We start from the raw sequence: 15,067 nt of genomic DNA on the forward strand, positions 1-15,067 counted from the left end.
AAGCGAGCGGCGACCGGGCCGGGAACTGGTTTGGGGGCGTGGCCAGCCAATGTTATTACTGGTTCTCTGAACTACTACAAATTTTTACTACCGGTTCTTGTGAACCGGTGCGAACCGGGAGCAACCCACCACTGCAATTCGCAGTCGGTCCAATGATTTTAGAAAGCATAAGTGCCCTTCCAAGCTTTCAACCTTCTTAGAGCACTGTCCACACTTGGCTTCCTTGCACTTTTTGTGTGGGGTAAAGACTAAACCCCACATGTTTCACAATATTCCTTATTCTTACAGTCAACTTTTCCCTCCATAGTGAGTTGAGTGTGTCTTTCAAAACACATCTTAGACTGGCAAAACACTTTGCACCTATAGCAGCGCGTCTTCTCCTTCTCTATCTGCTGACATTCTTGCTTGAGACATGCTCTACAGATATATTGACAGCCATGACTAAATTTGTGGTGGTAGGGTGTGTGGCAGAATTTACAGAAATACTGTTCACCCAGGAAGCCCTTGATATTTTTGATGCCATAGTAATGCTTGTCGTGTAACAATATAAACACTATTTTTTCATGCTGTGGGCTACCTGTGACAAAAAACCTCCACCCATCCTGCATATAAAACAAGATCTTTATAATGACCCTTAAATCTTCTTCAAAGAGGTGTATCTGAGAAAAGTCAATCCTGTTTTCTGTGGAAACACCCAGTCTGCTGTGAAGTTCCCTGGCCCTGGTAATAATTTTCTGATTTCTAACTTCCACACCAATCAGACAGAGCAAACAGCTAGCAAAACACATAAATTCACTTTCCGCATTGAAATCTACTAGGTGTTGTATTTTTTTTCTCCAGTACTCTGGTGAGCAGCACAGTGTTTAACTTCCTAAGCCCGTCCCCCTCCTTGTTCTTCACGATAGTAACCACTAATTGTAAATTACCCCCCACAATATCTCTGCCTTACTTTGAAGCAGATTTTCAACACTGGTCAGAAAATCATCAGCATTTAAATCATTCACACGCTCCTAAGAGAAAAGAGAAGATGATTTAACTCCTCTGCATCCAACCGGAGTTGAACAAAATTGTTTGGGCCTAATGTCCCTAGTCACATTATTCAAAAGAGTCTGTATCACATTATGAATAGCCTCCATAGCATCCTAAAAAGACTGGATTCACGGTCAAGATTAACAAATCTATATCGATGATAGTATTCCACAGTCCTGAAATTTCGGACAGGTTTCTCCCATGCTGTTGTGGCTCCGTCCTCCGAGCCTATCTTATCGGAGGAAGAAGGCTCCGAACATGGAGAGGAGATGGCCAGGCCTCCCTCTCCAGGACCCTCCTCTCTGGCAATGCCTCAGGTGTCTCCCGAAGGAGAAGAGATTGGCCAGGAGCCAGGTGTTTCCGAGCCGTCGGATAGTGACGAAGAAACATTGTGGTTGGACCCACGCCAGCGTCGGAGAGACAAGCAGGCGCAGCAGAAAAGTAGGCGTGCCAGAGATTAAGCTGAGTCACTGGACCACACCCCACAGGCTATAAAAGGGAGTGTGGTGGCCATTTGGAGTCTGTGATGGACAAAGCTTATCTCTGGCGAGGCACTTTGCACCTTCGGACACAACACCTATTTGCTGTGGATTTAATTACAAACTGGACTATTCAAACTGTGTGTATTATTGTCTGTGTTATCGGAGTAAAAGTTCTTGGCAGGCAGCCACGGAGTTGCTGCCAAGTTCCTTATCACTGACGTTGAGTGTTGGAAGAGTTTATTTAACCCTCGGCTGGCTGGTTGGGTGTGTGCGTGGTACGGGGACAGAACACATGCCTGCACCATATCCAGATAAACATTGTATATATTCAGAGAGTTTGCAGAGTTAGGGGCTTGTAGCTGTGGCGTAGAATGACATATCTCCTCTTCTGGTTGAGATACATGCATAGAATCACAACTATCACCATCTGCTAGGGATGCGGGAAGTCCACCACCATGCATTTTTGCTTTTTTGCAGGCCGGCTCTGATTAAACAAACAAACAAACAAAAGGTTATCACCAACATTCCTAATAATGTAATACCAACACCCCCCCCCCCCTTTAGGTTCTAAAAAATAATACTAATGGTTTTGTAGTTGGATAAAATGCTAGATATTATACCTCCTAACATTGTTTGTGTTGTGTGGCTTGTGGAAGGCTGAGGGACCATGTCATGCTGGGGCCCTTGGTGCTCTGTGGGAATAGTGAGATCCACGAATGGCTGATCGCCCTCCCATTCTGAAGGAAAAGAAAAATCCCAATGGTCAGAATTATTGCAGAAATGTTTGCAAGCAGACAAGTATGTTATAAACGCCCTTTTGCATCTAAATGTTTCAAAAATTAGGCATAAAACTACTTACAATAGTAGCTTCCATTCTGAAAAGGGTCTTCTTAGCAGATCAGATGGCCCCAAAGGTATGGATATGCCAGAAACCAGGAAACGTGAATGGTCCAGTATGACCTCTACTTTTATACACACCTTTTGCAAAACTGTCCACCCTTACTTACCCAGGAAGTTGCATTTGAATAGTAGGTGATATCACAAATTAATCTCATCAGAGTTGGTGAGTTCTTCACACCTTTTGCAAAACTGGACAGCCCCTCCCTCATCAGGAAACCCCAACTGAATAATATCACAGGTGCTTTGATTAAATTGTATCTCTGTGTTTAACATCTGACAAGGTTAAAAAGGGAGGTCAGCAAAAGAAAAAACATAATACATCTTTCTAATATCACATGAGCTTTGATTAAATTGTACCTCTGTGTTTAGCATCTGACAAGGCTAAACAAGGAGTCAGCAAAAGAAAAGACATAATACATCTTTCTAATATCACAAGAGCTTTGATTAAATTGTATATCAAGGTTGACTCAGCCTTCCATCCTTTCAAGGTAGGTAAAATGAGGACCTGGATTGTGGGGGCAATAAGCTGACTTTGTATAAAATAGAACACCGCTGGGGGGGGGGCAAAAAAGCCCTACTAAGCAGGTATATACAAAAGTATGAAGGCTATTGCTTAATGCATTGTAAGCCACCCTGAGTCTCCGGAGAAGGGCAGCATATAAATCAAACTAATAAATAATAATAATAAATAAATATCTGTGTTTAACATCTGACAAGGCTAAACAGGGGGTCAGCAAAAGAAAAAAACATAACACATCTTTCATGTGATTTGTAAAGCACATTTTATTATAAATTTCATAGCGTTAACAGTTTCTTGTAACTAATTTCTGTTACATTCTGGCATATGAACCTCTTCAGAGACAATGGCAAATCAGCTTCAATCTTTGACATGAATGACAGTGGTATACTGTTCTTCTCGTATTGCTGTTTGAAAGTTTTGAGCTCACCAAGGGATTCCTGGGTGAAATATAATTTATTCACTTTATCAGAAATACTGATGATGATCCAGAGAATATGAGGCATAGAAAGTCTAAAGCATAAGCTGTTAATAAGCTCTGTTTCACTGGTACCATCCACATGGTCTTCATCTGATTGTAGACACCCCATTAAATAATAGTGTAATATTTTAACAATACACGCTTTCAGAAGTTGAGGCATGCTGACATTTTGAGACTCCTCCATTTCTAAAACAGGAAATAAGGTAGAATTAGGCTGTCTGTTTCAACTAATCCAAATACTGTTTTCTTAATTTTTATATTTACTTACCATTTGATGTTTTGCAGAACCTGCGATAACAAGGCTTTATAAGTTTGTTCTCTTCAATGAAGCCCTATAGCCCAGGTCTTTTTCTTATTCTACGCCCATGCTTGGGTGGTTTGGGGGTCAAATTTACAGCAAACAAATCTCCATCAGAGATTGCCATCTTCAAAAGACTGCTGGAATTAAACCTGCCTGCACAAACTCCCCAGCCCTTGCAATGAGACATCCTTGAGCCTTGCGCATGCCCAGAATCAAGGGGTTATGACATGCCCGGCATGTCTCGAACAAGTCTTAACCCCTACTTGCCACCTGGCTGCTTGCCTCTTGTGAGCATTTTAATTCCTGTTAATATTCCTTGTCTTTTGCTGTAGTGGGCAGAATAAATTTTATTAAGGCCGTGGTTCAAACGGTTACATGTACATGAGGATTTGAGGGGGGCACTTGGCAAAATATCTTTAGATTTTTACAAAGGTAAAAACCAGCTGTGGGTTTTAAAATGGCTGTGGGTTTCCCCCCGCCCCTGCATTCGAGGAAATGATTTTAAAACCACCTAGAAATAAATACCTTTTAGAAAAAAAGGGGGTTAAATGCAGGCCCTGGCTGCCTTTTAGGGGCTCATTTTTTCCCAGCTTTTGAGACACTGATTTTTAAAACTTCACAAAAATTAAAAGCATCATTAGGCTAGAATGATTAGAAATAAAAAGCCCTTTTTTAATTTCACACCCCCTCCCTCAAAGTAAGGTTTGTTTCCCAAAAACACAGGCCTCTGTTAATTATTCACTTTACTTAGCTATTTATTTATTTATTTATTTGGTTTTGAATGTCCATAGAATTACTCTAGGGTTAAGCTAATCATGTCCCCAGAGGCTTGACTGCTGCATCTTTCTTGATGGGGGTAGATTCACCACACCTTATCTGAAAATAGGGCTATGACATTACACCACACCTTATCTGTTATGTTTACTCATGCTTATCTTGATGGGCTTAGGCCAACACGTCATATTTGGCTAGGGTTATGACCTTGTGAGTCCTGCACCATGTGAGGTGGAATATGCACATCACATCCGGAGAAGAGGGGTATGTACGTCATATCCGGAGGGTGGGGGCTGAGCATGTCACTTCCATTTAGGGGCATGATCTGGTGATGTAATCAACACATGGGTTTGTTTACTTTGATGTCACTGATCAAAAGTACTGATCATTTTCATTAAAATTTGGTATACACTGTATCTACTGTTGGCCACTCAGTATTCATCTGAATTGTGTTAAGAAAAAGTGCCAATTCCCCTTGACATGAGAAACCAGGGAATATATACCTCTGCTTACTCTCTGCAGAATTGGGTAGCCAAGTCCATATGCTGTTTACCAGTCCTAGATCTAGTAGAAAAGTTGCCTCTGAGTTGTCAGTCTGCAAAAAGTTGTCTGCCCATAGAAAACAAGTACTCTTCCTAACATGGAAGGGATCAGGAGTAAATGAGAATGGATGCTTAGAATGGTGCTCCATTCCAAGAAGAGCTTTCCTTCAGGCTACTTTTGAAGATGGATTTAAGTGCTCTTTTGAAAGTGGCTGGGAAATTCTAGGAGTTGAAATCTAGATATCTTAAGGTTGAAAAGGTTGAGAAATACTGTGCTAGATCATATCTATGGCAAAAATTACAAAGATGGAAAACACTTCAAAATAAGTAGCTAAATATAACTTTTCAGTAATTGAAAACTGGTTCAAATCTGTATATAGGATAACATGAATATAATGGAATAAATAAATAAATAAGTGGGATAACTCTTCACAGTGTGGGATAGGGGTGTCAAATATTTCCAGTAGTCACCGGAATGATAGAAAAAAATATGTACAGCTTAGATAGACTAAAATTAAAGAAGACACCATAGGAGTTTGGTAAAAGCAGGCACCTAGGTCTCAAGAAAAACAAGCATATGTATTTTATATAAATAACATCAATTAGTGGAGGAATTTTGTTATTCTAAACCACTATTTTGATTACCATTTTACAAAGCTTTAAAAAAGCATTCTATTCTCTTATATACTTCTCTGGTTTACAATGCAAAAGTAATACATTTTGAAATGAAGTGTTGAAACTACTATACTGGCAATATTTTTTTATTTAACATTAAGATACAATTCTACCAGAGAATATTCATCTTAATTTCAATAATGACAAGAAGTAGATATCAAAGGTAGGAACAGTTTTGTAATGTATGCGATGTTCATAGCACACAAATAGGCAGAGATTAGCAATAGTGGATACATAACAGCAACATAAATTGTTTCTTTTCTGATTTTCAAATATGAAATTAATTTTAGAATAATGTAATATATATTGCCATCCAACTGGAGTTTGCAAATAGCTCCAAATAAATTCCATGATCTACAGTGACCTTAAGCCTGTTCCAAATCCATTTCAAATACCAAATGAGAGAAGCAGTGATATATTAACAGTATACTATCCAGAGCTGAAAAGAGAATTCATGTACCGTGCTAAGACACATTGTTTGGTCATGGAATTTTGTGTTCTGCAAAATAAGAAAATGTCAAATGTAAATTATACTTTATGGCTCAGTGTATAAGACAAAACAAGGGTGTTTTTTATGACACTAGATTAAATAAATCATAGTTTAGCACATTTTAGGATTGTAGTTGATAAATGAGAGTTTAAGACTCCACAGTGCTAAAAAAGCAAGTTCTGGTCCATTATTTTTTATCATATATCAGTGAATAAATATTTTATTGATAATATAAATGTGACATGTGTGCTCTCTAACAATACAGAATTAAAAATTAATTAATTCTTGTTGCTTTTACATTATTTCTTCTTTGCCAGTCACAGTACTAAAGATTAAACATAGGATGAAATGCTTGTAATTAGTTCGCTTTCACATTAAGCTAATTTTAAGATCTTCCCAATTGTTATATACAGTTATTGTATAGAAAATAATCTATTGTTAGATATAATATTTCGGAATATTACATCATAAAATATTTTTGAAGCAAGGAAATCTTTCAAAATGAATTTCTATGTTGTTACATTACATTGCTATTGTTGAATCTAAATTATTTCCAGGTTTTAACAGAGCATGTAAAAATGTTCTATATAATTTCAGTACCAGAAATGACTAGGAATCTATATTTTTAAACTAGGACAAACTTGTGAAGAGCAGTTCAGGTAGCTGAAAATAGCAATACTTCAACTATAAATGAAGACACTGTCTGTGCTTTATCTAGTTTGTAGCATCACTTTCATCACAAGACTATTCAATGGCTATAGCACCACAACACTTGTGTCAAAGTGTACAAATTAATAGCAGCAGATACAGCTACTAGCCATTTAATATTAACATGAAGTCTTTATCCATGCAGACATGTCTGAGGAAAGTTAGCTATAATTAATGATATAGTCAAGGCAATCTTATATGCATATAAATAGACATGTGGTAAAGCAACTTTCTGTTCTATGCATTGGGAATATGCCTTGTCACATCCCTAAAACTGTATTGTTTCATGGCTCCTGAGTATTGCTGGCTTTGTAATATATGTTTTTGTCTTTTGGTTGTTTTCTAAGACAACAATCCTAAATGCATTGTTTTAGATTATTTTTACTTTGAATAAATATGTTAAGGGAAACACTATAAGAATTTATTTATTTATTTATTTTTAGTTCGATTTATATGCCACCCTTCTCCGGAGACTCAGGGCGGCTTACAATGCGTTGAGCAATAGCCTTCATACTTTTGTATATACCTGCTTAGTAGGGCTTTTCCCCCAAGCGGTGTTCTTTTTTATACAAAGTCAGCTTATTGCCCCCACAATCCGGGTCCTCATTTTACCTACCTCGAAAGGATGGAAGGCTGAGTCAACCTTGAGCCTGGTGAGATTTGAACTTGCAGTAATTGCAGGCAGCTGGTGCTTCTTAACAGCACTTTAGTCTGCTGCGCCACCAAGGCTCACAGAATGTAGTCTGTGAGATAATTTCTTTTTGAGTATGTGCATAGGATTTCATAGTCCATTTCTTAATTTTATCCTTACCATTATAGCTTGCTGAGCCCCTGTAACCCCCCAGGGAATTGTTTCTGGGGAGAAAACAGGTGCGGCTCCCTTCCAACCTACGGAGACTCCGGGCGGCGTGGGACGATTCTGCCTTCAGCAGAACAAGCCGGTAGCAGCAAACTTTTAAAGTGAAAGGAACCAACCTTAACAAGCAGCGGAAATACTAACTTGAATCCAGAAACTTGAAAATTGCAAGTATTAGTGCTTTGTTGACTTTTTAATTCAAAAGAGAAAGCGAGTGAGTGAAAGTGATTTGAAAAAATATGGCGCCCAGCATTTGAGTTAACGAGCTAGTGAAAGTGGATTTGTGAAGTCATCCTGCTTTGCTACAAAGTTACAAAGCTGCTACAAAGTTGCTCTATTTAAAGAAAAAATTCCTTTTTCTAAAATTTGACTTTGCTTTACTTCAGTTTCATTTGACTAAATCTGGGGGACTTTTTTAGAAGTCTCTGTGGAGGTGGGAAAGGAAAAGGAACTTCCCTCTTCAGAAAAACTAGCCTACGTGGCAGGATGGCTTCAAAGAAGCAGGAAGGGAAGGCAACAGGGGGGGGATCCCCTACACATAAACATGAAACGCAGCTTCCCCCTGCTCAACAGCTACAGACTCAGAAAAAAGAGTTTGATGTGGGAGATTTAAAAGAATTTATTTCTAAAATTTTGGATGATAAATTTCAAAAATCCCAACAGGAAATAGATGACAAAATTCAAAAGTCTCATCAGGAAATTATGCAGGAAATTAATGAAGTTAAAGATATGGTGAAACAGAATCAAAATAAGGTGACCCAAAAAATATCAGAAGTTGCGTCTGGCCTGGCAGAATTTATTATCAAAGTTGATTCTAAAGTGGAAGAATTTAAATCAGAAGTTAATGTCAAGATGAAAGATAATGACTATAAGATTTCTGATGTGGATGATAAAATGCAGAAAGTCGAGAACGAAATTGTTATGATGCAATTCAGGGCAATGGAATTCGCTATATGGCTTCGAGGAATCCGAGAAGATGACAGACAGGATTTGAGACAGGTCTGCTCTGAGGCCTTGGCTGTGATTTTAAAAATTAATCGTGATGTGGTTTTTTACAAAATAGATAAAATTTACAGAGTGAATTCTTGGGTGGCCAGACAAAGACAACTGCCTAGAGATGTGGTCATATATTTTACAGATAGAGCAATAAGGAATGACATCCTGCAAAAATCCTTTCATACTTCTGTACAAGTGGGGGGCTCACAAATTGGAGTCTATAAAGAGTTACCACCTAAAATGTTGAAAACCAGAAAGGACTTTGGCTTTCTTGTTAAAGAATTGCAAAACCAACAGATACCATTTCGGTGGGATGCCCCAACTGGTATAATTTTGAAATACAAGGGAGAAAGACATCGCTTGAACACTGTGGAGAAGGCGGAGCATTTTTACACTACTATTTTTAAAGAAAGAACACCATCTCCGCGTACATCCACAGTTCTGGAGATTAAGGAGAGTGATAAGAAGCAACTTCAACAAGAACTTCAAGAACAGTCATAGTCCATTTCTTAATTTTATCCTTACCATTATAGCTTAATCATTGCCATCTTAGAAAAGTACTGTGATTTCTGATACTGAACTGAGGCAGGAGTTGCTATAAACACTTCTCTCTTTTTGACTTACCTAGTTAGCCTTAAGATCAGAATGTAGCATATTTGTACTCCAGTAATTATTTTCTACTATAGCATTGAAAGTAAATATGAATATTCTTTTCTATGGTTCTTCATATAAAAGATAATTTTTTAAGTCTAATAGAACCTGTCACTAATATTTGCCAATCTTTTTTTGGCAAGAAACTAGGAATTACATGGATGGTTGTGTTTTCTGTGAGAAGCCAACCACTTATATTTTTTAAAAATGTAAAATTTAACAGCACATCTCCCAAACATCATTTCTAAAAAGATACATGTGCAAAACTTTTGTTGCAGCACAAATTATTTAAAATTCATGTTTAGTTTTAACTTTACATGTAGAATTTGATCTGTTTTGCTTGGCCATTTGTGATTGCCTTATTCAATAGGAGATGCAACTGAAATGGATGCTTTGTGGATGGATTTTTCTGCTCTTTCCATAACTCTGAACATAATGCAACATAGTAATGGTTGGAAGAAATACATGAATATAAGGTTTAAAATAATAAGGTGGCAATAGGTGGAAAGTTCCCTGAAATGTGTTATGTACTCAACATTAAAAAAATATAAAAAGAATGAAAGATTGACCTGCTTAGCCAGCTTCCACAAAATATTTGTAGCAGTTAAAAACAATGAGGATGTAACAAAACAAAACTTAGATCACATCAGTGGTGGGTTGCTGCCAGCTCGCCCCGGATGGGGGGAACCAGTAGCAGCAGCGGTGGGAGGCTCCGCCCACCCGGCCGGATGCTTCTGTGCATGCAAAGAAGCGTCAAGTGCGCGAGCGAGTGAACATGCACGCACGAGTGAACCGGTAGCAAACTAACTAAATTGAAACCCACTACTGGATCACATGATTCCTAATTGCGACAGTGTTATAGCAAAAGCAATAAACATTTGCTAGAAGTACAAATTTATTACTAAAACAATAGCATGGATAATGATAATATACAATTATTTTTTATACTTTATTCTACAATTATCTATCCGCCTCACTAAGATGGTAGATCATCAGTCACTGTGACATCTTTTCATGAAAACTAATATCTTCCACGCTAATTTACAAGACATCTATCACAAGTAGGTATACAATGTATAGAAAAAAAATAGCAAATCCTAGTAATTCTTCAGAAAGGTGTTGGTTGGATGAAATTTTAGGTAGGTATAAAGTAATATATAAAGAAATTATTAGCATAGAAGAATGGAAAACATTCTTAAACAATGTAATACCAAAACAATTTACAAGTAAATCTATCCAGTTCATTAAGACCTGCCTTTGTACATATAGAGATATAGAAGTATGCCATCAGTTTTGTGGGAAGTCCCCCCCCCCAGAAGAATGAAATGTTTTAGGAAATATTAAAAAGGCAGAACATTATATTTCCCTAAAGGAGAAATGGAGAAACAAGCTCTTAAAGATAGAAAGCAGCCCCCACTTTTTCTTAATAGCCCACAGCAGATGTCAGTACTTAAGAGATAAAGAGCTTATTGAAAGAAGAAGCCAACTATCTAGATGGATCTATTCATAAGCAAAGCAAATATTGCAGGCAGAAATCCATTCAAGACAGGATATTTCAAAACTGCTTGCAGCAAAGTTTGACAGCTAAAAAAAGCAGAGTGATAGGATTAGAAGCAGCCCCTCACCCAAGATCCAACACAGGACGAAAGTCATTAAGCCAGCGGTTGACCAGGTTAGCTCAGACAAGCAACTAAGATTTGCATTTCCTTTTTTTTTTAAGTAAATAGAGTAATAGAGCCAGCTACGACCCCATAGGAATCTGACAACAGCCAATAGAATATTAAAGGACATGTTCTTGCACAGGAACAGGAAGCTCAAATACAAAACTCAAAGAAGGTATAAACCCCCCCCTCTCAACTCCATTTTGTCAGCTGCCCAGAATCACACGTGATTGGTGGTTCTGCTTCATCAATAAACCATCTTTCCAATCCATGTTGTTTCCAGCTTCTTTTTCCGAGCTTGGAACTGAACCAGATTGTTCTGCCCCAGCTCCGGATTCCTGAGAATATAGACACACACCAACAGTCCTTATCAAATTTATTAAGTAGCAAGAATAAACCAAAGTCCGGCAAAGGTTGGCAACCAGCCCAGAAAGCAAGATAAGACTTTTCCAAAAATGCTCTGTTGATAATTACAAGTTGTTTCTAGCAAGAAACTTACTAAGGGCGTGTGACTTAAATAGGCTAAGGGAGTGGCCAATTATCCTCAAGCCTTATTCTCGAGGAGACCTCCTCCTCCTGTGTAGCCACTCCTGCCTTTTGGCAGCCCTGCGTGCTCGAGCATTGAGAAGAGGCTCCTCCACTTCGCTCTCTCCACTTGAAGGAGCCTCTGGAGATTCTGAAGGCCCTGGCTGAGTCTCTGCCTCTGGCACCACATTCTCTTCAGCCTCCTCGTTGTCTGACGCGAGCGCTGGCTGCTGGTGCGACACCACACCAGCCTCCTCGTCGGGATCAGCCACGATCTGCGCAGGCTGCTGGCAGGCCACAACACAGATGGATATTCCTTCCAACAGTTTCATACAGCATCCTATTCAAATATTTATGAGCAGAGGTTTTCTTTCATACTGTTCTTTGTCATAATAATCTTTACCAATGATGGCTAACCTTTCTCTCTTCAAATGCCAAGAGTGCGCGCATGTGCTGGCACCCATAATGCAATGCATGCACCCCCCTGCATGAACATGCGACCCCCATGATCCCCCACCCCCCCGCACATTAAAAATTTTAGCAACCAATTGTCTGCCTGGTTGCTGGTGGGTGTGGTCTACTCGGGCTCCTGCACCATGGTGGGGGGTGTTTTTGCCCTCCCCAGGCTCTGGAGGCTTTCCTCGAGCCTCTGGGAGGGCGAAAATGGCCTCCCTGGGCTCCGGCGGCACTCCAGAGGCCGGAAGCGGGCCAAATTTGTCCTGAAATTTTCCAAACAAAATCAACAGGCTTTTCAAATATAAGATGTTGAAACAGAGGGAGAGAGAGAGAGGGAGAGAGAGAGAGATTTATACCCTCTCTTGGGCTTTGAATGTGAGCTTCCTGTTCCTGTGTCAAGCTATTGGCTGCTATAGGGGTCATAGCTAATCTTGTAGGTTTTCAGAGTCAAGCTTGGTTGAATTGTGCTGGGTGATGTAATGAAGAGGCATGTGTTCTGAAAGGGTGTTGGGCAATTCCTATTATGGCTTAATGGCTTTGTCTTGGTTTGGATCTTGAGTGAGGACTAACCCTATCACCCTGGAGCTGAAGGCCTTTTGCTTTGTAGATAAGATGGCCCAGTCTTTCTGGGGCTATTAACAAAGGTGGGGGCTGCTTTCCAAGAGCATGTTTCTCCTTTTCTCATCCAGGGAGGTATAATATTCTGCATTTTTTAAATATTTCCAAGAATATTTCATTCTTCTAGGAGAGGGGTAGGTGCTAACTTTCTACAATCCCCCTTTGGGCCATAAAAGTGTGGGTTGAACACTTTTTCTGGCCCAACATTAGGAATTGATCTGATCAGGGAGACTTGATGGGTGCTTTTAATTTTTCTGATGCAAAGGGGAAGGCAAAGGATTCCTTCAGTGGCTCCCAAAAGGAGAGCTTTTAACAATGAAGGTCTAGCAGCCAGGGGAAAAGTCCTGGAAAGAAATTTACAGTGTCCAATTTTATATACCAATTATTTTCAGATGTTTGATGTCACTTTTTTGTGAGTTTACAGTCAGGTTTCAAGCAAACACAAGTCTCAAAATTCAACACAGCCATGGTTTTGCTTTAAATTACAGGCTGCCCATTTCCAAGAGTTGGTTACTGAACCTGCCCTAGCTCTTTCTTTTGTGAGGTCAAATTGAGGTTAGCCTCTAGGCTTTTTAGTATTTTTCAAATTGGGCACAAGGAGTCCTGGGACTCCTACTAATGAGACCACCAGTGCAACATATCCTGCTTTTACTGGGCAACTGGGCAGCATTCTTCTTTCCAGAGCACAATACCATAGTCTCTTGAGACTGAAGGATACCAATGGGCAGCATTCTTTGTGAGACACAATCAGGGCTTGGGTTTTGGAGATCTCTTTTCTGCTATTTCTTCAGTGAGGGAATTGCCTGAGGGGGATACCTCTCCCCCATGGAATTAGCAGGGAGATATGACTGCTTGGACCTTAGTGCCACAGAGCAAAAATCAACCTAGGAGGAGCTTTGTGTGGAGATAGGTGAAGGGGATAACCTCAGTCTGATTCTGAATGGGGTGTCTCTGTATGTGTTTGTGTGTATGCAGCTACTTTTAAAATACAGGCAATACAAACATGCTGGAGAAATTTCCCTCCCACCAGACAGAAGTCCAAGGTGTTCAGAACTTGCTGTGGCAACCACTTCCAAATGCAGTCCCTCCAAGAATCCATTTAACTGATTACAACATAAATGAGACAAGAAAGAAAACCTTACAATGAATTTCCACCCTCCCCCATAGTCTTTCCAGCTGTCTTCTGGGGATTGAAAAGTCTTTTAGTCTTTACTTGTCCATTTCAGGGTCCTTTCTTTCATGCCTGCTGGGTGGCATTAGGCTTGGCTTGGTGGTAAGGGTGGTCAGTCAGTCTTGGGAAGGTCTGCTTCACTCCGGTTGCTGTGATGACTTTCAGGTGGTCTTAACAAACATATCAGGTGGTTGCATGGAAGACAGAGAGGAAGAGAGAGAAACAAACAAGCAAAAATCCCCAACATTCCTATTTATATATTTCCCTTTTCATTTAAGTACCTTTATTTAGCCAAATTGGTTTTCCAGCTTCATCTCATCCTGAGCAAAGCCCACTCTTTACACAATTTGCTCACATCTTCTTCTTACCAGCCAGGACAGACATCTGCAGTTCATCCCAAGCCTTAAGAAAATCTCCTGGGGGGGTTTCTGTCACAACCCTTGAGATACAGCGTCCCATGTTCCCCTTCCGATGTGGGGTTCACTTTGGCCTAGCTGGGTGAAAAAAAAATCTGCCGCCTATCACTTTTCAAACAAACAAACAAACAAAAAAGCATCTGGGAGTACTCTGGTTCCCTCACAGAGTACGGACACCTCCTTACCAGGGAACTACTGCCTATCAGTTTTCAGACCAAAAAGAAAAAGTGATCCAGGAGGACCTGCTATCCCCAACGCAGTGAATATGGGCACCTCCTAAAATTCTGCCTATCAGTTTTCAGACCCTTGGGGGTCTGGGAGGACCTGCTGATTTTCCTAAGCAGTGAGTACGGGCACCTCCTAACACAGGGCTTTGCTCAGTGACTTCCCAGCTTGTTGCCCAAAGTTCAACTCTCTCATTCACTTTTCCATTCCATTTCACACTCTCTCCCTTTTCCCTACAAAAGGTCCTGTGCTCTGGCAAATCTCCCATGCTCTCCAGGCTTTGTTGGTAGACCAGAGCCTTTCTGTGGTTAGGAAATGCACAGAGGGAGCAAGATCCAGCTGTGATTGGGAGAAGGGCCCTCTCACTCACACACAAAAACATACACACATTTCCCACGCTTTTCTGGGCTTTAAAAGTTAAAATTTAGAGGTACTCACCTTTTTTCCAAGCAGCCTTTGAGCTCAACACTCAAAACCCCTTTAAAACCTTTATTCCAAATGGCCAAGGTCCAGGAAAACTCACCCACAGACTCAATGGGTCTGCTGCCGACAAGGGAGGCTTACCTGGGCCAGGTCCATTGGTCAGGTTAGCT

This window comes from Pantherophis guttatus, chromosome 5 (assembly GCF_059756535.1).
Source record: "Pantherophis guttatus breed Tessera chromosome 5, ASM5975653v1, whole genome shotgun sequence".
Taxonomy (NCBI): Eukaryota; Metazoa; Chordata; class Lepidosauria; order Squamata; family Colubridae; genus Pantherophis; species Pantherophis guttatus.